Below are 23,123 nucleotides of genomic sequence, written 5' to 3'. Positions count from 1 at the left end.
TAACAAATACTTAGAATACTTAGTATACTTAGAAGTATAACAAATAACTCAAATTTAACTGCTAAACTTTGCCCCCAAACGTGCTCCACCCATTCACTCCCTTCCCCATCTCAGTTGACAGCAACTCTATTCTTCCAACTCGATCTAAGGCTAAAAACGTTAGACTCCTTCTCCTTCTCTCTGTCTCTCTCCTTCTCTACTTCATCATGAAATAACAATGGTTCTACCTCCACAATTAAACTAGAATATGACAACTTCTCACCAACTCTGCCACCACCACCCTGGGCCAAGCCACCATCTTCTCTTATTTAAGTTTTTCCAGTAGCTTTCCTAACAGGCCAACCTGCCTCTACACTTGCTCCCAAAAAGCCCATTCTCAGAATAGGAGCCAGAGGGATCCTTTGAAAACAAAAACAGACCATGTTACTCTTCTGACCAAAATCCTCCAAAAGCTCCCAATTTCACTCAGTAAAAATTAGTCTACCATGGTTTACAAGGTCCTACCTAAGCTGGCTCTTCGCTGCCTCTCTGACCTCCTCTTCTTCTACTCTCCCCCTTGCTCACTCTGTGCCTTCCTCATTCTGGCTTTCCATTATTCCTTAAACCCACCAGACACAGTCCTCCTTTGGGATCTTTGCTATAGGTGTTCTTTATACCTAGAACATCCTTTCCTTGTATAGCCACGCATCTATCTTCCGCACATCACTGTTTGGCTTAAATATCACTTCTTTGAAGGGACTACATTGACCATCCTATTTAGTAGTACAAATAGTCCCGACTTCCAGCACTCCAGATCCCCTTTACCCTGTTTTACATTTTCTTTTTTCCATGGCTCTTAACACTTTCTACACTACTAAATAATTTACTTATTATGTTTGTTGTTTTTATGTCTCTTCTTGCTACCCTAGGGCTAGAATTATGTTTTTGTTTGTTTTTTACTGCTGTAGCCTAGCTCCGAAAAGCAGTGTCTGGCACATGATAAGTACTCACTAAATATTTGTTGAATGTTGAATGCACAAGTAAATGGAGGGCGGGTGATAAAATCATTGTCATTATTCCAAAAATACCTCTCAATCAATCTTATCTGAGAAATAAGAAACTTAAGATAGCCAAGAAACTATCCACGTGTCTTAATAGGTCAGACAGCTGAGTATACAGTGCAGGAAGAGTGCTGTGAACCGGGCATCCAGTATGTCATGAGAACCCTAGGGCAGCAACAAGCAGACAAACAGCCTGCACTGGAGTCTGGTTCTCTGCAGCTAGCTGAAAAGGTGAGCATTCTTAGCAAAGTAACTGTCCCCTTCTCCCCCAACCTCAGGAATCCTGGATTCAACACCTAACTATCAAGCTACCACCCATAACACCAGGGGGAATACATGGAACAGTTGACAATGGGGAAAGTCCAAAATAGAACAGGGCAAAATGAGCAATTTCAAAGTAAGCACGTGAAATGTCAGATCCACATTTTTCCAGCATGAACCATCAGGGAGTAGGCAAGTGGGAGAGCTTCCCAGAATCTTATCAAGCCTCTTGAGCAGCTATTTTAAATGGACCCCAACTGGAAAAATTAATGAAAACAAAGGTTTCCAGGCAGAAGTTGTACAAAGACAATTTCAAAACAGAGACTACTGGGGAAAGACTGAAGAGATTAGATTGGCTAATGCAAAGCAGGGGTGGGGGAAGCAATGGAATTTAATGCTCCAAGTGTGAAGGGACCACATAGAGAAGGGACATAGCCTCCAACCTGCCCTACCCATCAACTCTTCCCTCACTGCTCTCACTGGCTGAGATGAGAAGGGCTGAGGTCAATCACAGCAAAATGTGGGAACCAAAGTTAACAGTGGTTACTATCTTTTTTTGGCAGAATTAAAGTTTGAATTAACATCTTTAGCAATCATAGGTCTATTCATGTTTTCAGTTTTCTAAGATATTAACCATTTAACTTTTCAAAATTATTAGCATACAGTTGTTCATAAAATCTTTTATTAATTTAAAATATTTTTAATTGGGGTATAAACTTTACCATCTAATCATTTTGTGTGTGTGTGTGTGAGGAAGATTGTTGCTGAGCTAACATCTGTGCCAATCTTCCTCTATTTTTTTTGTATGTGGGACACCACCTCAGCATGGCTTGATGAGCGGTGTGTAGGTCCCCACTAGGGATCTAAACCATGAACCCAAGGCCGTCAAAGTGAAGCACACAAACTTAACCACTATGTAGGCTGGGCCCCATCTTAAACTTTTTTTTTTTTTTGCTGAGGAAGATTCATCCTGAGCTAACATCTGTGCTAATCCCCCTCCATTTTTTTGTACATGGGAAACCTCCACATCATGGCTGGTGAGTGGAGCAGGTCTGCACCCAGAATTGAACCCATGAACCTGGGTCGCTGAGGTAGAGTATGTGGAAATTTAACCACTCAGTCACAGGGCTGGACCCCATCTTAATCAATTTTAAGAGTACAGCAGTGTTACATATACTCACACTGTTGTGCAACCAATCTCCAGAACTTTTACATCTTGCAACTGAAAGTCTATACTCATTAAACAACAACTTCCCATTTTCTCCTCTCCCCACAGCCCCTGGAAACCACATTCTACTTTCTGTCTCTATGAATTTGACTACTCTAGATACCTCATATACATAGAATCATGCAGTATTAGTCTTTTTGTGACTGGCTTAATCCACCTAGCCAAGGTTCACCCATATTGTAGCATGTCAGAATTTTATTCCTTTATAAGGCTGAATAATATTCCATTGTATGTATATATGCCACATTGTGTTTATCCATTCATCTGTCAATGGACACGTAGATTACTCCTACTTTCTGACTGTTGTGAATAATGCTGCTATGAATATAAGAGTACAAGTAAGTCTTCGAGACCCTGCCTCCAATTCTTTTGGGTATATATACCCAGAAATGGAATTGCTGGATCATATGGTAATTCTATTTTTAATTTCTGAGAACTACCATACTCTTTTTCCATAGTAGCTGTATCATTTTACGTTCTCTCCAACACTGCACAAGAGTTTCAATTTCTCCAGATCCTCTTCAATACTAATTATTTTGTTTTTGTTTTTTTTTTTAATAGCAATCATCCTAATGGATATGAGGTAGTATTTCATTGTGGTTTTGATTCGCATTTCACTAATGATTAGTGATATTGAACATATTTTCATATGCTTGTTGGCCATTTGCATATCTTCTTTGGAAAAACATCTATTCACACCCTTTACCCAATTTTGAATCAGTTTGTTTATTCATTTTCAACCTCAATGTATATATAGTTATGTCCCAATTTTTACTTCTAATACTGTTTATTTGTATTTTTTCTTTCTTTTATTCTTGACCAACCTGGCCAGAGGATTGATTGTTTTCTTAATATTTACAAACATTACCAACTCTGGTTTTGATAATTCTCTAAATTGCATCTTTTTTTCTACTTCAGTAATTTCTGCTTTTTCTTAATTATTTCCTTTCTTCTACTTTCTCGGGGGTTTCCTCTATTGTTATTTTTCTAACTCAGTCTTGGACACTGTGGAAATAGAAAACTGTAAGCCCCACAATTGCTAATTTGATTTGTCTAGACAAGTATAAATGAAGTCAGGGGTTGGCAAGCCTCAGTTAACAGCTTGAACAAACTATGAAAGCACAGCGGACTCTTAAAGGTATTTTGAAAAGACAAGTCATATTATGATTACAACTAGTTAGATAGATAAGGAAAAGATTACCAAATCTTTAATATCTATTTGTACAAAGTTTAATTTATATCTATACTTATTTTTTATCTTGTCATTACATGCAATCAAGTTTCTAAGTAATGTTGAAAGATTTGTTTTAATAACTCCAAAGTATGTTTACCTTATAACTTTGAGACTGTAAGTACTTGCTATAGGAAAGGAACATTTTAGAAATAATTGTTGTAGAAAGAATATATGCTCATTAAAGATGTCAACTATATTTATCATAAGAGATTGGTTATCTTCCTGATAATTAAGGTATTATGTCTTCATGTGCTAATCAACAAAACTGTTTGAAAGAACTATAAAGATTCTCTTAACATTTGGAACATAGATAAGATTCATCCTTGTAAAATCAATTTTACAATTAAAAGATAAAGTGATTGCAGCATTTGAGCCCTAAAATAAAATGAATAATTTTCATTTACCTTAACAAAGCTTAGCTCATTAATTCCAGCCTTTCCTCCTTTGTAATTTAGGTATTTAAGGCTGTAAATGTCCCTCCAAGACAATCTAGATGTATCCCTCAGGATCTGATATATAATATTTTTATTATATTTATTCCATTCAACACATTTTCTGGGGCCGGCCCGGTGGCACAGTGGTTAAGTTCGCACATTCCGCTTCTCGCCAGCCCAGGGTTCTCTGGTTCAGATCCCGGGTGCGGACATGGAACTGCTTGGCACACCATGCTGTGGTAGGTGTCCCACGTATAAAGTAGAGGAAGATGGGCACGGATGTTAGCTCAGGGCCAGCCTTCCTCAGCAAAAAGAGGACGACTGGCAGTAGTTAGCTCAGGGCTAATCTTCCTCAAAAAAAAAAACATTTTCTAATTTCTATAATGCTATCATTACTGATTCATTAGCTGTTTATATGTACATTAAAAAAATTTTAAACATGAACTTTTAAAAGTTACTTTTGTTATTTTCTAACTTCATGAAGTGGTGATCAGAGAACATGTTCTGTTTAATATCTATTCATAAAACTGAAGTTTGTCTTATGACCTAGTGTGTGGGGATTTTTTTTTTTAACTTTAATTGTTCTTGAGTCAACTTCTTTTTTTTTTTAAAGATTGGCACCTGAGCTAACAACTGTTGCCAATCTTTTTTTTTCCTGCTTTTTCTCCCCAAATCCCCCCAGTACATAGCTGTATATTTTAGTTGTGGGTCCTTCTAGTTGTGGCATGTGGGACACCGCCTCAGCACGGCCTGATGAGCAATGCCATGTCAGCGCCCAGGATCTGTACTGGTGAAACCCCCAGCTGCCAAAGCGGAGTGCATGAACTTAACTACTCAGCCACGGGGCTGGCCCCCAGGAATTTTTTTTTTAATGTTCTATATGCACTTGAAATGAGCATGCAGGGTTCTATATGTATTCATTATACCAAGCTTATTAATCTTGTTGTTCAAATCATCTACAACTTAAGTGTGTTCTGATTTGCTTGATCTATCAAGGACTGTGTATGTATATTAAAATAGCCTATAATGATTATGGCTTTATCAATTCTTCCCAGTAATTTTATAAATATTTGTTTTAATGTTTGTATGCTACATTGTAATGCCTAAACAAGCTTAGTATCCATAATATCATTATTTGCCTTAAAGATCATTTTGTCTGATATTAATTTGTCATATTAGCTTTCTTTAATAATTGCTTGGTATATATTTTACAATTATTTAACTTTAGCCTTTCCGTATTTTCAGATTTCATGTCTCTTTTGTAAACATAATATAGCTAAAATTGTTTATTGAATCTGAGAATATATCAGTTAAATTGTAGCTTCCCAGCACCTCCACTCTTGCTTTCCCTAATCTATTTTTCTTCTTTTTTCACAGCATTTGTTATATTTTAGCATACTATACAACATACTTATCTGGTATACTGTATTGTCTTTTACCCTTGCCTAGAATGTTAGTTCCATGAAGACAAGACTTCTTGTCTATTTTGCTCACTGATGTCCCAAGTGTTTACAACAGAGCCTAGCGTAAAGTATGCACTCTGTATTTGTTGAATATTAAACGAATATTTCTTTTAATTGCTAAGTTTAATGCATTTACATTTCTTGTGATTACTATTATATTCAGAGCTATTTCTACAATTTTATTTTTAATGCATATTTTAGTAGAGCACCTAAGGAACAAAAGATAAATTTCTGAAAAATTATGGCTTTTCCCTGCTAGCCAACCAATTCTACCTTCATCACGAAAATCAACAATTGATGGAATCCTTCATTGAAATGTTCTTTGATCAACATTTTTCCCTTGATGAAGTAAAGGGATTCTACCATTCATCATAACTGAGGATCTTTTGTCTTAAATGTAAAATTGAGTGAACTCACTTTTTAAAGTAACAACTTTATTGATATAGTTATGAGCTGCATAACAATGGTTCAGTCAATGGTTGTCCCATAAGATTAGAACCATATAGCCTAGGTGTGTAGTAGGCTATGCCATCTAGGTCTGTGTAAGTGCACTCTATAATGTTTGCACAATAACGAAATCACCTAACGATGCATTTCTCAGAACATATCCCCATCAAGTGACATATGATTTTATATAATTCACATACCATAAAATTCATCCATTTAAAGTGCACGACTGAGTAGTTTTTAGTGTATTCACAGAATCATACAAACAGTACCACTAATTGCAGAGCATTTTCATCACCCCAAAAGAAACCCTATATTCATTAGCATTCACACCCCAATCTCCTCCCCCCAACTCCAACACTAGACAATCACTAATATAATATCTGTCTCTATGTATTTGTCTACTCCGGACATTTCATATAAATGGAATCACATAATATATGGTCTTTTATGTCTGGTTGATTTCTCCGGGCATTCTTCCAGGACACTTGTTCTCTCTTTAGCTATTACTAATCTGCTGTGAAACCACACCATTAAATCAAAGAGAATTCACTACAGGGAATGAAAAGACAGAAGGCAAACACTGAGATATAACACAGAGATAACAACTGTAGAAAGCAGCTCCCACCCCTACAGCCAGGGGAACAAAGGAAGAAGTATGAGTAGGATCCTCGTTTAAATCTAGGGACTCTGCAGAGCTTATAATAACCGAGACTTCCAGAGGAGATGATGTTGTCTGACCGTTTCTGGAGCTGGAGTGGGGGGCACCAAGGGTTTAGGACTCAAGCCTTTGAAGAAAGAGCACTGATGATGTTACTGCTATCTATGAAGGGACACAGTAAGGCTGCTTCTAGGAGATTGGGGGAAAAACTGGAAACTAGAAACAACTACCAATGCTGAAATTTAGAAGTACTGATGGATTAACACTCACAGGAACAGAAAGCAAAACAGGAGTGCAGGCCATTTCTTCTTCCTGCTGCATTTTAGTCTACCTCTAGTAGCCTCGAGTTGGCAGAATCTGACAGGAAGCAAACGGATAACGGAGAAGTGTAGTTTGCCAAGTCCTATCTCCAGTATCAAAGCAGAGTATAGAAGGGTAAGTTTAGATCCAAGATGTCTCTTGAATAGCTTAATAACCAGTACATGTTGTTTAACCTATCCAGTGAGTTTACAGTTTCAAGAACTTTTTAAAACTTTTAAAATATATATTTGCTTCTGCCTGGCCTTTTTGATAGAACTGCATTGCTTTCTTTTGTTTTCTATTTCATCTTTTATTGTTTAATTATTTTAAATACATTTGTCTTAAAAGCCTCTATTCTATTATCTGAAGTTCTTGAGGGTCTAATTTAAATTCTGCTTTCTGTTGTTTCTGTTGATAGTTACAGTGAATTGTTTTTGTAATTTAGAATTTGAACTCATATTCAGCAGGGCCTGTATGGCCTGGATTTAAAGTGTGTCCTTTCAGAGAAGATCTGCATTTACTTCTGCTAGGTACCCTAGAGGATCATATTCATGTTAATTTCTATGTTTGGAGAGTGAGAGAAGGGCAAGGTCCTAAGCAGACTGTGGGAGTAACGGATTATCTTTACCTTTTTATCATAGAGAGTTTGGCTTCATTCAAAAGGATATATTCTTTTAGAGCCTGGACCAGTTGTTTTTCCTCAGAAATCAAGTTAGCCATGTGCCCTACAAGAGGATAGAAGAAAGGGCCAGTCAGAACTGGACAAATGACTTCCTAGCTTGCTTCACTGTGACAAAAGCTCCAACGAAAGTTAGGTCCCCTGAGCCAAGAGAGAGTCAGCTCTTTCTGGATCACAGGGTCTTGGAGCTTAAGGAGATCTAATGGTCACATTGTTCTAGCCTTTGGCTTCAAGAAAAAAAAAGACAGGAACTCCCACAGGGATGTTCAAGACTTTAACCCATACAGTGAACTCTGTCACTAGAGAGGGACCTTTATCTCATCCTTTCACCCCGTGGGTAATATTGTCATGTGCGACATGAAAACCATGGGGGATAAAACCACTTCAAAACACAAGAATGAATGCTGAAGTTTCAGGTTAGGAAGAAAAGAGTAGATAAGACTTTGAGGCCATAGAATGTACTCCGCCCACAATCACTGACATTCCAGAAAAAGTGTTTGAACATTCCTAAAGACCCTGAGAATATCTACACCTCACAAAAAGGATGCATACCACAAACCCCCGTTTCCCAGAAAAAAACGTTTGGGCTGTCAAGGTCCAGTTCCTTAAGGGCCTCCAAAAGGAAACATATTAATGTCTGGAAACTCCTTTCTCACTGTCCCCTAGTTATAGGTGAAAACATGTGGGTGAGACTTCTCCATCCTGATAGAGAACAAGTGGGCTATATATGTGACGTTGGGAACTAAGAATCATTTGTGCTTCCCTGGCTCATACCAGCAGATGTGAAGATCTCAGCCCATGTGCAGCCCAGGAAACTGATCCAGGCCAGTATGGACATTTGGAGTTTCATGATTCTAGATGTCAGCCTCTACAAGGCATTTAGTAACATTCACTGGACCAATTTAGTTAGAAGAAAGAATGACTACGATGAGGAGGCTAATACAAATGCATGCGCATGTGCAAACACACACAACACAAACCAAAGTAATTGACTTACAGTGTAAAAGCTTAAAGGAACCTATTTGATTATATGCTCTTCAGGAAACCAAGTAGTAGAGGGGAGCAACCATTTGGGAAGTAACTAGATGTAGTTCAAGGAGTATTTTAATGCCAAATGATTATCACGAGCTGGCTGCTGAGAATCACAAGTTAAGCATGCTACGAATCTCAGAACTAAACAGTTCAGTCTAGAAATGATATGCTCAAAGTTGAGCATACAATTCATACAAACTCAAGTCCAAATAGTTAACTGGTCAAAAGTCTATGGGCATCAAAAATGGCAGAGCTCAACCAGAAAAATAAGCTAGAACCGACAAGGCATAATTCTAGATTGCACAGATTACTCAGCTGTCTCTATTAAATTTAGTCCCCACAGTCAAAGGGCAAGGAGCATGTCCTGCAACGTTTCAGATCCCAGTGGGAGAATAAGCAAGAACATAAGTGAGCACATAACAAAAAAGCTGTACATTTAGATTCAGGAAACGCAGAACAATCATTTACTTTTCAAAGGACAAATTTCTTCATCAGTAAAATAATATATTTGGATATCATGATGTTTAAGGCCATGTTTAGTTCCAAACAGTGTCTATGACATTTATCAAATCCCACCTCAAAGAAGAAATATAATATAGGTATACATTGTGGTAACTCTGAAGTAAGAGTTTACTAGCTGTGATGCCTTGGGAAAATTAATTTAGCTTTCTAAGCTCTATTTTTTACTCTGTAATGTGGTTAGTATAATGATTAAGTAATAGATAATAATGATTAATTACAATAGATAATAATAGAACAGAATAGAATAATAATAGATACAATTCAACTGGCACATAGCCATCATTCCATTAAAGATAACTACAGCCACTATTGTTTCATAAACGTAAAAAATAAAAAGTGTCTACTGTTTTTATGCTGTTATATTTGCCCAAATTCTGTCCTTGGTCTATTTCTCCCTCTCTATACTTTAATAATAATAGTACCTAACATTTATTGAGTGGCTACTAGCACTAAGTAACAAAGCAGATAATTCCCAAATCTAATATTCTAGTGCTTTGCATCAACATTTTATTTTTATTTATTTATTTATTTATTTTAAAGATTTTCTTTTTTTCCTTTTTCTCCCCAAAGCCCCCCGAGACATAGTTGTATATTCTTCGTTGTGGGTCCTTCTAGTTGTGGCATGTGGGACACCGCCTCAGCATGGTTTGATGAGCAGTGCCATGTCCGCGCCCACGATTCGAACCTACAAAACACTGGGCCGCCTGCAGCAGAGCGCGCGAATTTAACCTCTCAGCCACGGGGCCAGCCCTGCATCAACATTTTAAAACAAGGCTGAAGCCAGGAGGGTGTTAGAACCAGTCAATGGAATTTCTGTCCATATGGGTTGGGTCCCAATGGTCAAAGTTGCAATGACAATTTAAAGAGTGTGCTATATGTATAAAACCAGTTGACAGTGATACAGCAAGGCTCCTGCTAAGGAGAACTTGAAGGAGAATCCTACAACATATTCATGGCATAGGCTCAAACATCAACGATACACATCCTACCTGTGGTAGATTTTTTGTGTGTGAGGAAGATTAGCCCTGAGCTAACATCTGTGCCCATCTTCCTCTACTTTATATGTGGGATGCCTGCCACAGCATGGCTTGACAAGTGGTGTGTAGGTCCACACCTGGGATTCGAACCAGTGAACTCCGGGCCACTGAAGCAGAATGTGCAAACTTAACCACTGCGCCACTGGGCCGGCCCCTGGTAGAAGATTTTCCTATATCTGCTTAGTCTTGTCCCCATCCTCTGGAGAGTAGCTAACATTATTGAGTGATTACTAATGTTTGAAATTGAGTCTAGGAAAAGATAATTACCTCACCAAGGTAACATAGAGTTGAGAATATAGGGAAAAGGTCAAGTGTTTTTAAAGTCTACTATTTACTGAGCACTTTGTACCTGGTATCAGAATACATGCTTTATAAATATTATTTTATTTAATTCCCATCTCAGTAATCAACACACCATTCAACCTGTTCAACCAAAAAGCTATGGAGTCATCTTTGACTTCTCTTTCCCTTTCATAACACACATGGAATCTATTACCATATCCTGACATCTCTACCTTCAAAATCTGTACCAAATGCAATCATTTGTCATTACTTTCACCACAACCGTTTTCATCCTGAAGTCCCTGCCCCAGCCTGCAAGGTCCTCCATGCTCTGGTATCTGGCTACGTCATCTACTAAACCTCCCCAGCCTTGCTGGTCCACTCCAGCCACACTTGCCTGTGTGGGGACCTGGAATTGGCCACCCCAAGATATGTCTCTTTGGTATCAGGATTATTTGAGGCTGATTGCTTTTGATAAACTAGGACAGGCAAGGAGGCTCTGAGGAATGGAACTTGCCCTTTGTTAGGACACGTTTACATTTGTAAGGTAAATCTCTATCTGTAAAAGGTGCCTCCCTCTCTGTACCAGGAAGAAGGAGATGACCTTCTCTCTAGAAACTCTTAATCAATACCAAAGGCAAGGACTTAAAATCAGCATTTTATTGTGCTTCTCTGGTAACCTCCTGTAACTGACTTCCCTCCCCCTCCCAACATTGGCATCTCCTTAAAGATTAAGCATCTTTCTTTAGGCTGGGAACCGATTGCAGCGCTCATCTGTGACCCCCCCCCCAGCCTGAAGTAACACACCTGCCACCCTGAGGCGCTCACTGAGACAGCAGACCTATCTGCCGTTTCCACCAAGAGCTGTGCTGACAGAGCAACCTCGTGACTATTGTAAAAGGGACATTTCAATCACATGTGAAACACCCTGTTTGGGGGTATATAACCAATATGTGTACCCCATTTCTTCGGTGCCCCTTCTTCCTTCGGGAAGAAAGGCCCCAGGCCATGGTTCCTCATAAAGCTTTGTTTAATTTTCTCTTGCTATTCTGTCTCATGTGAATTTAATTCGTTCTCCGGCCAGACGAACCCACATTTGGGGAGAGGAAATGTCTTCCTCCCCTACACCTGACATATACCATTCCTCAAAAACACCAACTATTCTTCATCCCCAGGTAATTTATATTTATTATTCCCTCTGCTTGAAATGCTCTTCTTTATTGCGTTCAGGACTCTACTCAAAAGTTACCTACTAAGAGGAGACCTCCCTGATCTCTTTCTATAAAATAGCAGACTCCATCACTCTCTATCTCCTTAGGCTACTTTATTTTTCTTCAGAAAAAGCTAATCAGAAATAACTGCTCTTCCTGTATTTTTTAAAAATCTAGGTGAGACTAAGCTTAGAGCTTTTAACAAGAACAAGAGAAGAATAACTTCTGAAAACAGACAAAAAGGTCAGTAGAGGAAGGAAAAAGACAAAAGTCTAGTTAAGAGAACTGAGTGCTACATTCACAGGCAGCATCCTTAAGAAAGAATTAGATCTCAGAATTGCTGGTTCTATGGTACACCAAAAAGAGCACCAGGATTCCAGCCTCCACAGATTTCTGAACCCCAATGTGGCACAGAAGCAGAAAACTGTCATCTTTTAAGGAAACACTGTGGATATGGACAAACATCCACACACTATCAGAAATAACCATGACAAAGTCAAAGTTAGAAACCTTCCTTCTATTTTCTGTGGACCTTGTTAACCTCCCATACTTTGGTGGGGACTCTGCAGAGGACAGAGCTCCCATAATGACCGACAGTAAATTTTGCACCCAGCAGGAAATAGGCTCTAAGTCACATTTAACTTGAATTAATAAAATTTAAAAATATGCTAGTTCTTGCCTACTAGGCTTTAGATTCAGACTTAATACACATAAATTGAACCAAGTTTCTTCTCTTTTTCAAATACTTCAATGATTTCACACCATATTTTGAATAAAATACAAACTCATGACCATAGTCTTCAGGACTGCATGATCTTGCCCTTTTTTAGCACTCTATCTCATCTGCCCCGACATTCCCCTTGCTCTCTAAGAACCAGACTTATTATTCAGTTGATCAAAAATATCAAGCTTTCTTAGAACTCAGAGTCTGTTCCCCTTGCCTACAATTAATTCTATTTCCCCTCCTCTCTACACTCTGATTCTGTCTCATTTTCAGGTCTCAGTCTATATGTCACCTTCACAAAAAGGCCTTCCCTGGACATCCTATCTGAAACCCCCCTGCCCCAAGATTCTCTATCACTGTACCTCCTTGATTTCTCTCAGCAAAAGGCAGAGTTTTCCAGTTTGAATAAACAAAACAAGATCCAAATACATACTACATACAAAAACACACTTTAGATTCAAATAATCTAAGAAAATTTTGAAGGTAAAATATATATATCATACAAACAGCAAACCATAAGAGAGCTGGAGTAGCTATATTAATAACTGACAAAATAGCTTTTAAAACAATAAACAGTACTAGAGACAAAAGGAACATTTTATAATGTAAAAAGGATCAATATATCAGCAAGATGTAAGTTATAAATGTATACACACTTAATGACAGCCTCAAAATACATGAAGCAACAACTGACAGAAGTGAAAGAAGAAATCACTAATTCAACAATAATAGCTGGATATCTGAATAACTCATTCTTAATAATTCATAGAAAAACTATACAGAAAATCAGTAAGAATAGAGATCTGAACAATATTACTGAAGAGTGGCAGAATATAGCCCTCCAAAATATGCCACTTTGGCCTAAGGATTATTTTAAGCTAAAGACACTTGAAAAACAGCAGGTGCACAAAGAGCACTGTTACCTCCTCTTCTCTTCCTGAAAGCAGGATATAAAACTCCTATGTGAAAGATGCCCTCCCTGTACCAGGCAGAAAGAAACATTCTCATCACCAGAGATTGGGAGTAGAGGAGAGAAATATGTACAAACAGACCTTGTTAAAGTAACTCTTATCTTCCTTTAGTCTCCCCACATGTTTTAGTTACTTTTCCACAATCGCTGCTCTGTTCAACCTAGCATACAAGCACTTGGGCCTATCTACTCTTTGGGTCTTCATTTCCCTATGGGGACTCTCATGTACATGTTACACTCTGTATGCTTTTCTCTTGTTAATCTGTTTTGTATTAATTTAATTCTCAGGCCCAACCAGAGACCCTAAAAGGGGAGAGGTAAAGTTTTGCTTCTCTACACTATCAACCAGATTGACCTGACATCTATAGAATAATCCACCAAACAACAGCAAAATACATATTCCTTTCAAGTTCATACAAGGCATTCTCTGGCATAGACCATATGCTAGGTCATAAAATAAGTCTCAATAAACTTAAAAAGATTTAAATCATACAAAGTATGCTCTCCAATCACATGGTATTAAATTAAAAATAAAAAAATATATAGGGCTGGCCTAGTAGCGCAGAGGTTAAGTTCACACGTTCCACTTCAGTGGCCAGGGTTCACTGGTTCTGATTCCAGGTGCAGACCTATGCACCGCTTGTCAAGCCATGTTGTGGCAGGCATCCCACATATAAAGTAGAGGAAGATGGGCATGGATGTTAGCTCAGGGCCAGTCTTCCTCAGGAAAAAGAGGAGGATTGGCAGCAGATGTTAGCCCAGGGCTGATCTTCCTCAAAAAGAAAAAGAAAAAGAAAAGGAGGGGGAAATAAATTAAAAAAATACGGTAGTCCCATCTCATTCTCAGTTTTGCTTTCTGCAGTTTTAGTTTCCTTTGGTCAATAGTGGTCTGAAAATAGTAAATGAAAGATTCCAGAAATAAATAATTTGTAAGTTTTAAATTGCACACCGTTCTGAGTAGCATGATGAAATCTTGCCACCATCCCAACCTGGACATGAATCATCCCTTTGTCCAGCATATCCATGCTGTATACATTGCCTACCCGTTAGTCACTTAGTAGCGCCTCAGTTATCAGATCAACTGTTGTGGTATTGCAGTGATTATATTCAAGTAACCCTTATTTTACTTAATAATGGCCCCAAAGCACAAGAGTAGTGAGGCTGGCAATTCGGATATGCCAAAGAGAAGTGCTTCCTTTAAGTGAAAAGGTGAAAGTTCTCACAATAAGGAAAGAAAAAAAATTATATGCTGATGTTGCTAAGACCTATGGTAACTCTTGTTACAGTACATTGTTACAATTGTTCTATTTTATTACTAGTTGTTGTTAATCTCTTCCTCTGCCTAGTTTATAAATTAAACTTTATCTAGGTATATATGTACAGAAAAAAAACATTGTATATATAGGGTTTGGTACTATCCAGTTTCAGGCACCCACTGGAGGGCTTAGAATGTATCTCCTGAGGATAAGGAGGACTACTATAGCAAGAAATCCTGGACATCTTCAAATATTTGGAAATTGAACAACAGACTTCTAAATAACCCACAGGTCAAATAAAAATTTGAAGGGAAATTAGAAAATATTTTAAATTTAATAAAAACAAAACTACTATATATCAAAATTTATGAGATGTAGCTTAATGCAATACTTAGAAGGAAATGTCAAGCTTTAAATGCCTATATCAGAAAAGAAAGGTCTCAAATCAATAATCTAGGCTTCCACCTTAAGAAAATAAAAAAAAGAAGGGCAAACTAAACTAATCAAAGTAAGCAGAAGGAATGAAATAATAAGGATAAGAGCAGAAATAAAATAGAAAACAGAAAAACGAGAGAGAAAATAAAGGAAGCCAAAGGCAAACATTTAGTCAGACTGACCAAGAAAAAAAAGAGAGAAGATTAAAAAAACTCCCAAAACAAATAAAGGAATGAAAGAGAGAACAGCATTATTAACACTACAGAAACTTAGGGCATTATAAGGGAATATCATAAACATCTTTATGCCAACAACGCAGACAACTTAGATGAAATGGAAAAATTACTAAAAAGGTGCAATTACCAAAACGAACTCAAGAAGGTATAGAAAACCTAAACAGATCTATAACAATTAAAGAAATTGAATTAGCAATTTAAAATATTCCCACAAAGAAAATTCCAGGCCCAGATGGTGAATTCTATCAAATATATAACTAAAAAACAGTACAGGGGCCAGGCCCATGGCCAAGTGGTTAAGTTCGTGCACTCCACTTCGGCAGCCCAGGGTTTCCCCACTCGGCAGCCCAGGTTTTCCAGGGTTTGGATCCTGGGCGCAGACATGGCACCGCTCATCAAGCCATGCTGAGGTGGCATCCCACATAGCACAAGCATAAGGACCTACAAATAGAATATATGACTATATACTGGGAGGTTTTGGGGAGAAGAAGAAGAAAAAAAAGAATATTGGCAACAGATGTTAGTTCAGGTGCCAATCTTTAAGAAACAAACAAACAAACAAACAGTATGAATCTTTCACAAACCCTTTCAGAAAACAGAGGTGAGAACATGTCCCAGCTAAATCTGTAAGGCGAGTACTACCCTGATATCAAAGACAGACAGACAGCATATGAAAAGAAAACTACAAAAGCCTCATGAAATTCCTTAACTATTAGCAAACCAAATCCAGCAATATGTAAAAAGTATTTATACACCAAGACTAAGTAAGATTTATCCTCAGAATATAAGGTTGGTTTAATATTCAATTAATGTAAGTCACTATCTAGAATAAAGGACAAAAAACATGACCTCAATAGATGAAGAAAAAGCATCTGACAAAATTCAATACTCATGCATGACCAAACAAAAAAAAGCAACTCAACAAATGAGAAATAGAAGAGAATTTCTTCAACCTGATAAAGAACATGTATGACAATCTCACAGCTAACATCATATTTAATGGTGAAAGACAGAATGCTTTCCTGCTAAGATCAAGAACAAGGTAAGGGTGCCTACTCCTGCCACTTCTGTTCAACACTGTACTGGAAGTTCTAGCCAGAGCATTGAGATATTTTTTAAAAATTAGAAAGGAAGTCACAAAACTTATATGCAGACTACAGGTAGAAAATCCAAGGAATTCAAAAGAAACTACTAGAACTAATCAAAGAGTTTAGCCAGGTCACAGGAAATGTGATCAATACACAAAAATTAACTGTATTTATATATACTAACAATGAACATTACAAAAACGAAACCAAGAAAACAATTCCATTAACAATAGCATCATAAAGAATACAAAGAAACAAATTTAACAAAAGTATAAGACTTGTACCTTGAAAACTATTAAACACTGCTGAGGGAAATTTTAAAAGCTCTAAATAAACAGAAAAACATTCCACGTTTGTGGACTGGAAGACTTAATATTAAGTTGGCAATGCTCCCCAAACTGATTTACAGATTCTGATTTACAGATTATGTGCGAAGTCCAGGTAAGTATGTCCACTACGAAGTTGTATACAAGAGTCTAGAATAGAACTGAAGAGAAAGACTTGAGTGCAAAAACATAGTCTAATAAATCACAAGCATATAAATGGTTGTTAAAGCAGTGGGAGTGGATGAGATCCTTCCTCCTACAGTATAGTATTGTGATAAGGAAACAGGAACTAGACTAGGGAACACAGACATGAGAAAGATGAGCCCATGAAGAGGAGCCATACAGACAGGCTGGGAGAGAAAGGAAAACCAAGAATCAGGAAGTGCTTCACCAAAGAGGAAAAAAAAGCCAGAAGTGTCGACTGACTTTGGCCACTAGGAGGACCCTGAACACTTTACCAGACAACTTCAGGGACTTAGTCGGGGTAGACTTACTGTGTCAAAAAATGAAGGCTGGGAGCCGAGAGAACAGTAGATATAGCATCTAGTTTTAAGCAGCTTGCGGATGAAATCAAGAGGACAAGATGACAGCTATGAGCCCATCATGACCAAGAGGGATTTTAGTTATACCTTTAGTGAGGTTTTGTTGGCTGCAAACTCGTGAAGTAAGAGAAGGAGACTGACTTTTCAGAGCAGAGAGTAAGAAGGGGGGTGGGGGTGTGGGGGAAGACCTCTTGGGGGCTTGTTGATCCTCCACATTATAAAAGCACTTTCAGAAAGACACTGAAAAGTTTCTTTAAAATACAAAACTTCAGGCTTGCCAAATACCCGTGGCCTTTTTCTACCACTTACTTCTCTTAACGCCCCCTCCCCCGCCCCCCCCCCGCCACAAAAGCTTTACAAAAAAATTTTCTCCAAGTTTAGAAAAATAAAGGATCTTCACAAAAGTTAAATAAACCTCTTCCTAGTAGCCTCGGCCTTGGAAATGATGTCCAGGACATCACGGGCGCTCCCGCGCCCGTCCCTCAGAACAGATCCTCTCCTCCCACGGCCTGTGAGCTCCCCCTCCCACGACTCACATCGCCTTGCCAAGCCGGTCCTGAGGGCTGCTCCGGCGGCCAGACGCCCTAACCCAGCACGGCTACAGCGACACCTTCGGACACCTACACCCCGGGGGCCCGCAGCCATGGCCACTCTCACAGCGTCACCTCTAGGTACACGTGCCACATGCCCATAGCCTTTCCAGAAACCTCTGGCCCCGCCCCTCACGGAAGCGCCCACAACACGCCCCGCCCCTCCGGAAGGCCGCCCGCAGGCCCCGCCCCTTCCTATGGCCGCCCGCCCGTCCCCCTTCTGGGTACTGAGCTTCCTTCGGCATGGCATGCTTCAGTGACTCTAGAACGAGAAGTTGGGCGTAGCGAGGCCAGTGCTATTTCGGGCGCCGGGGATGGAGAAGGGGAAGAACAAAACTCCTTTCCTCAAGGAGCTGCTATTCCAGTTGGGGGCCACAGACCGTAAGCTAAGACACAAGTATATCACTGAACGGGTAAGTGCTGTAAAGAAAAACAGAGCAGGACCGGCGGAGGGGAATGAGCACGCAGGTCGTTGATGGTAGTCGTGAGGGGTCTGTCTGAGAAGGTGGTATTTGATCAGTCTGAGGGGAATGAGGGCAGAAAATGTGACTACCTGGGAGAAGAACCGTCCAGGCCGAGGGACAAGCACAGAGGTCCTGAGAGGACAAGTGTGGCTGGAGCGGAGGCAGCCTGGCGGGTGGTGGGAGCGGGAAGGCCCTCCCCTCCGCCTTCCCCAGCCAGCCGCCCCCAGTGGGGTCTCCCAGACTGGTAGGGAGTGGGCGTGTCCACAGCCCGCTCCGCGGGAGGCGGAAGCCACGTGACTGCCCGCCTGTGAGCCCAGTCGCTGCTATGTGCCAGCGGCAGGAGTGACCACGGTGTTGGGTGGACCAGTAAAATTGGACCAGGAAGCGGGCAGCTTTCTCAACCATGTGAGATAATTATGTTTAGGGTTGATATGCAGGATGCCCAGTTAAATTTGAAGTTCCGATAAGCAACGAATAATTTGTTAGTATATCTTATGCAAAATTATTCGTTGTTTACCTGAAATTAAAGTTTAACTGGGTGTCTTGTATTTTTATTTGTTAAATCTGGCAACCCTAATGTTAGAGTTCAGATACCAAATTTGGAAACTTGACAACAGTGCTGTGCTGAGCCATGTCAGAGCCTGAGGCAAAAGGAAACGTGTGCCCCTCGTACACATGTTTTTGTGTATTTTTTAATGGTTAATGTTCCCCAAAAAGTAAATTAGGTGAAAATATTGAAAAATTTAAAAGGTGGAATACTAGAATTCACTTTATTTCTAAGTTTATTTTATTTATACCAAAAGTAAAAATTACTATAAATTTTATTTTTCTGACTTTAATGGAAGAAAACTCGTCAATAAAATTTTCAAAATCTATTTCTCTTGACCAAGTGCAATCTTAAGTTTTAATTAACTTCAGTTTACTGAAATTTCTTTTGTATGGTGCCACTGTAACTGATATTGTTTAAAAAAAATTCCCTAGACCACTTCCAAATTTGGGTAAGATTGCAGTAAAAAGAATTTGTGAGTCAGTTTTAAAGGATCCAAATACAATGCTTTTATATTATAAACTTGGTATTGTATGCTGCTTAAAACTACTTCAGATGGAATTTCTACAGGATTTAAATCATCAGACTATTTAAGAAGCTGCTTTTTGTAAATCAGATGTGTTGATAGAAAATTAACTTTTCTCCATGTAAAAATTCTAAATATCTGAAGACACTTCATTTAATTTTTCCTGTCTCCATTTCTAGGATATCTATAGTCTCCTTAATTTCTATTTGATAAACATTTTTCCTGTAATAATTTATACACTCATCCAATGATTTGTACATTTCCAATTTCTTTTCATTTTCAAACTCAGGAATTATATTCATATCTCTTGCTAAAGTTTTACATTAATCAAACATACTTCCAGAGTTACTGGCTCTCGTGTGTTATAAGCAAAGGGAGAGGTCTTCTTTTAAGCATGCAGCTTTGTATATAGTCCCTTTTTTTTTATTGTAAACCTTTAACTTTTTCTACTTAGTTCAAAATATCGTCCCATATGGTTACATTGCATAAAAATTTGTAATCTGTTTGCACTAACATGCCTTATATTTCAGCAAACTGTACTTTGTCATTTGATGTTATATCTTTTAATATTTGACAAATCTTTAATAGGTGTGGAGTGCCTTGATTGCATTTGCTCTTGATGCCTCTCAAGATTCGTATGTGTGTTTTAATGTAGTTTTTAGGACAGGCATAATATTCTATCTGTTCATTGAATTAAAAAAATATGTATATATCCTTTGTACAATACTAAGAAGGTTATATTTCAGTTCATTGAAAGCAGCATTTTTGCTCATTAAGATTATGAGCTGAGCAAGGTACAAACTTGGCATAATCATTTTGGGGGGAAATAATGGCTTGTACACCCTTGTATACAGTTTGTTCCATTCTCATAACCCTGGCCTCAAAGATTTTTTTTACATCAATATCATCTTTTTCCAGTTTATAAAGAATTTCATAAGATAGCCCATATCCCTTTATCTCTTGAATAAAATCAATGAAACTTTCTTTTATTGTTACCATATTCTTAATGTAAATATACTTAATAATCTGACACACTTGTTTACGATGATGGTCTATATCTGGTGTACAAAGAGTAAGGAAAAATATTTTGCTTCTTTTATTCCCAGCAGTGTTTCAGACCTAACACAATTTCCTAGTAGCATTACATGTTCCCCCAAAATTCCTTTGTTGAAGTCCTAGCCCCCTCAGTATCTTGGAATTCGACTGTATTTGGAGATAGGGCGTTAAAGAGGTAATTAAGGTAAAGTGAGGTCATATGGGTGGGCCCTGACTCAATATGACTGGTCTCCTTATAAAAGGAGATTAAGACACATACAACACAGAGACCATGGGGTGACCGTGTGAGGACATAGCAAGAAAGCTGCCATCTGCAAGCCAAGGAGAAAGGCAGAAGAAACCAGTCTTCTCAACACCTTGATCTTGGACTTTTAGCCTTCAGAACTGAGAGAAAATAAACTTGTTGTTTAAGCCACCAAGTCTCTCAATATTTTGTTATGACAGCCTTAGCAAACTAACACACATTGTAAATTTGTTCTGAATTTTATTAGTCAAGGCACCGATTCCTTTTTATGGTAGTATTTGGTTTTTCAACTTTTAGAATCAACTTATCCTGGATACTAAAACAGTGTCCACAGTATAACTGACAGAAGTTAGAAGGTAAAAGGGCACATGATAATTTTATATGTTAACTTGGTCAGACTATGGTGACCAGCTGTTTGGTCAAACACTAGATCTTCATCTCACATACTAGAATGTCAGAGATGCTGCCTTGGCTTACAGAACAAAAAGATTTATGTTACCAGGTGACCAAGATAGGACTCTAAAATAACTATCAAAAAATGGCAAATGCAGGGGCCAGCCCCGTGGCCAAGTGGTTAAGTTTGCATGCTCCACTTCAGCGGCCCGTGGTTTTGCCGGTTCGGATCCTGGGCATGGACATGGCACATCAGGCCATGCTGAGGCAGCGTCCCACATGCCACAACTAGAAGGACCTACAACTAGAATATACAACTATGTACTGGGGGGCTTTGGGGGGAAGAAGGAGGAAAAAAAAAGATTGGTAACAGATGTTAGCTCAGGTGCCAATCATTAAAATTTTTTTAAAATGTCAAAGGGAGGGGGCGGTGTAGTGGAGGATAGTGACTATAGGTAGATGATCAACTCTCACATTTCTAAAGTGGAAAAATCAAGAAATCGCAATTGCTAAGTATATGATTTATATCAGAAAAATTAAAAAACAGATAATTGAAAGGTTCCTCTAGGAAGGTGGGCTAGGGGAGAACAGTAGGGTGGGGAAGAATTACTCATGGTAAGCAATTCTGTTTCTTATTTTTTTAAGCCATGTGCATGTATTTTACACTGGGATAGCGGAGAAAGCAAGTTTCTACTTGTCTTTCAAGACACAGATCTAATGTTGCCTACTATAATACCAACTTCCCTGGTTAAATTAGACTCTCACTCTCTTGTGCTTTTTGAGCACTAGGTTCTGAGACCTCTCATATTTCATACATCTACTTATGAGTCTCTTCTATTACTCTGAATTATTTAAAGGTAAAGGCAGTATTTTTATCTTTGCTTCCGCATCAGATCTTTAATAACTGTTAAATGGATGAAAAGGTAAATTTTGTAGAGTAAAGGCTTTGGGAAGCTGCCAAATCAGGGTTTGATTCCTGGGCCTTTCACTAACCAGTAATAAGACCTCATGTGACCTCAGGTACATTGCCTAACCTTTTTGACTTTCAGCTTCTTTATTACTTAAAGAGTTGTTGTACAGTCTATAACATCCCTAGCACTCTACCAAAGGCATACTGAAATGCTCAACTCTTCAATGACATAGTGAACATGTTAGTGCTGGGCTAAGTAGGTTAATAAAGATTACTGAAAGCAGTGTCCTCTCTCTGAGGTTATCCTGTTTGTTTCCAGGACCACACTGGGTTTGACAGGCAGCCACTGGCACCTAACAGATTCCTTAATGTTAATACCATGCTTCACGCAGGAAATGTTCAAGATGACTGTGGAACATCTTGTTATGCTAGATAACAAAGGAGGATAGCAAAGACAAGGTTTTCTTATCTGTATTTTATTTCACATGAAAATGAATTTTAAAAACTCAAATGAGCAAGAGACTTCCAGTCCCAGCTAAGATGGGGTTGCTTATGGTAAAACAACTTTCATGTCAAAAATAACCATTAAAGCTGGATAAAATCTCTTAAAAATCTGTTTGAAGGCATCAAAGGACTGCTGAAGCAGAAAGAGCTTGGGCCATCAAGATCCTGGGAAAAGATGAATCCCAGTTTGACGAGCCAAATTGTATAGCCTTTTATCCTTAGATCATTTATTGATTCTAGGCATGGGGTAAGAGACAGGACCCAGATAAAGGACTCAAGCAATGGACAACTACTAAGAGGCAGAGAAACCAGCAGAGCTCTTGGCAGTCTCAAGGGGCAATGAAAGACAAAAATTAGACTGTAGTTTGTTAGAATATTGAATAGGAGGGAGAGGTGGAGAGCTTAGTCAACCACTCAGCCCATTTACCCATTAAGACACTTTCTGAATTCTGAAGCTGTATAGAAGGGAAAGTTAAGAAGC

At 38.6% G+C, this 23,123-nt stretch overlaps 1 protein-coding gene across 26 annotated transcripts in view; it reads right to left on the bottom strand.

The window, feature by feature from the left end:
• Positions 1–18,120, bottom strand: part of LOC123290210 (uncharacterized) — a 140,626-nt gene extending 122,506 nt beyond the window's left edge. For 25 of the 26 annotated variants that reach the window (XR_011505831.1, XR_011505830.1, XR_011505840.1 and 22 more), the window contains exon 1: positions 17,945–18,120. The gene's annotated coding sequence lies outside the window, so the exon portion shown is untranslated. Of the gene's footprint in view, positions 1–7,696; positions 7,794–17,944 lie in introns of all 26 variants that reach the window. The other variant, XM_070517452.1, reaches the window with a different exon arrangement.
• Positions 18,121–23,123: the final 5,003 nt, after the last annotated feature.

This window comes from Equus asinus, chromosome 9 (genome assembly GCF_041296235.1).
Source record: "Equus asinus isolate D_3611 breed Donkey chromosome 9, EquAss-T2T_v2, whole genome shotgun sequence".
NCBI classification, from domain to species: Eukaryota; Metazoa; Chordata; class Mammalia; order Perissodactyla; family Equidae; genus Equus; species Equus asinus.
Note: the sequence above shows the minus strand (reverse complement) of the source record. Positions and strands in the feature narration are given on the sequence as shown.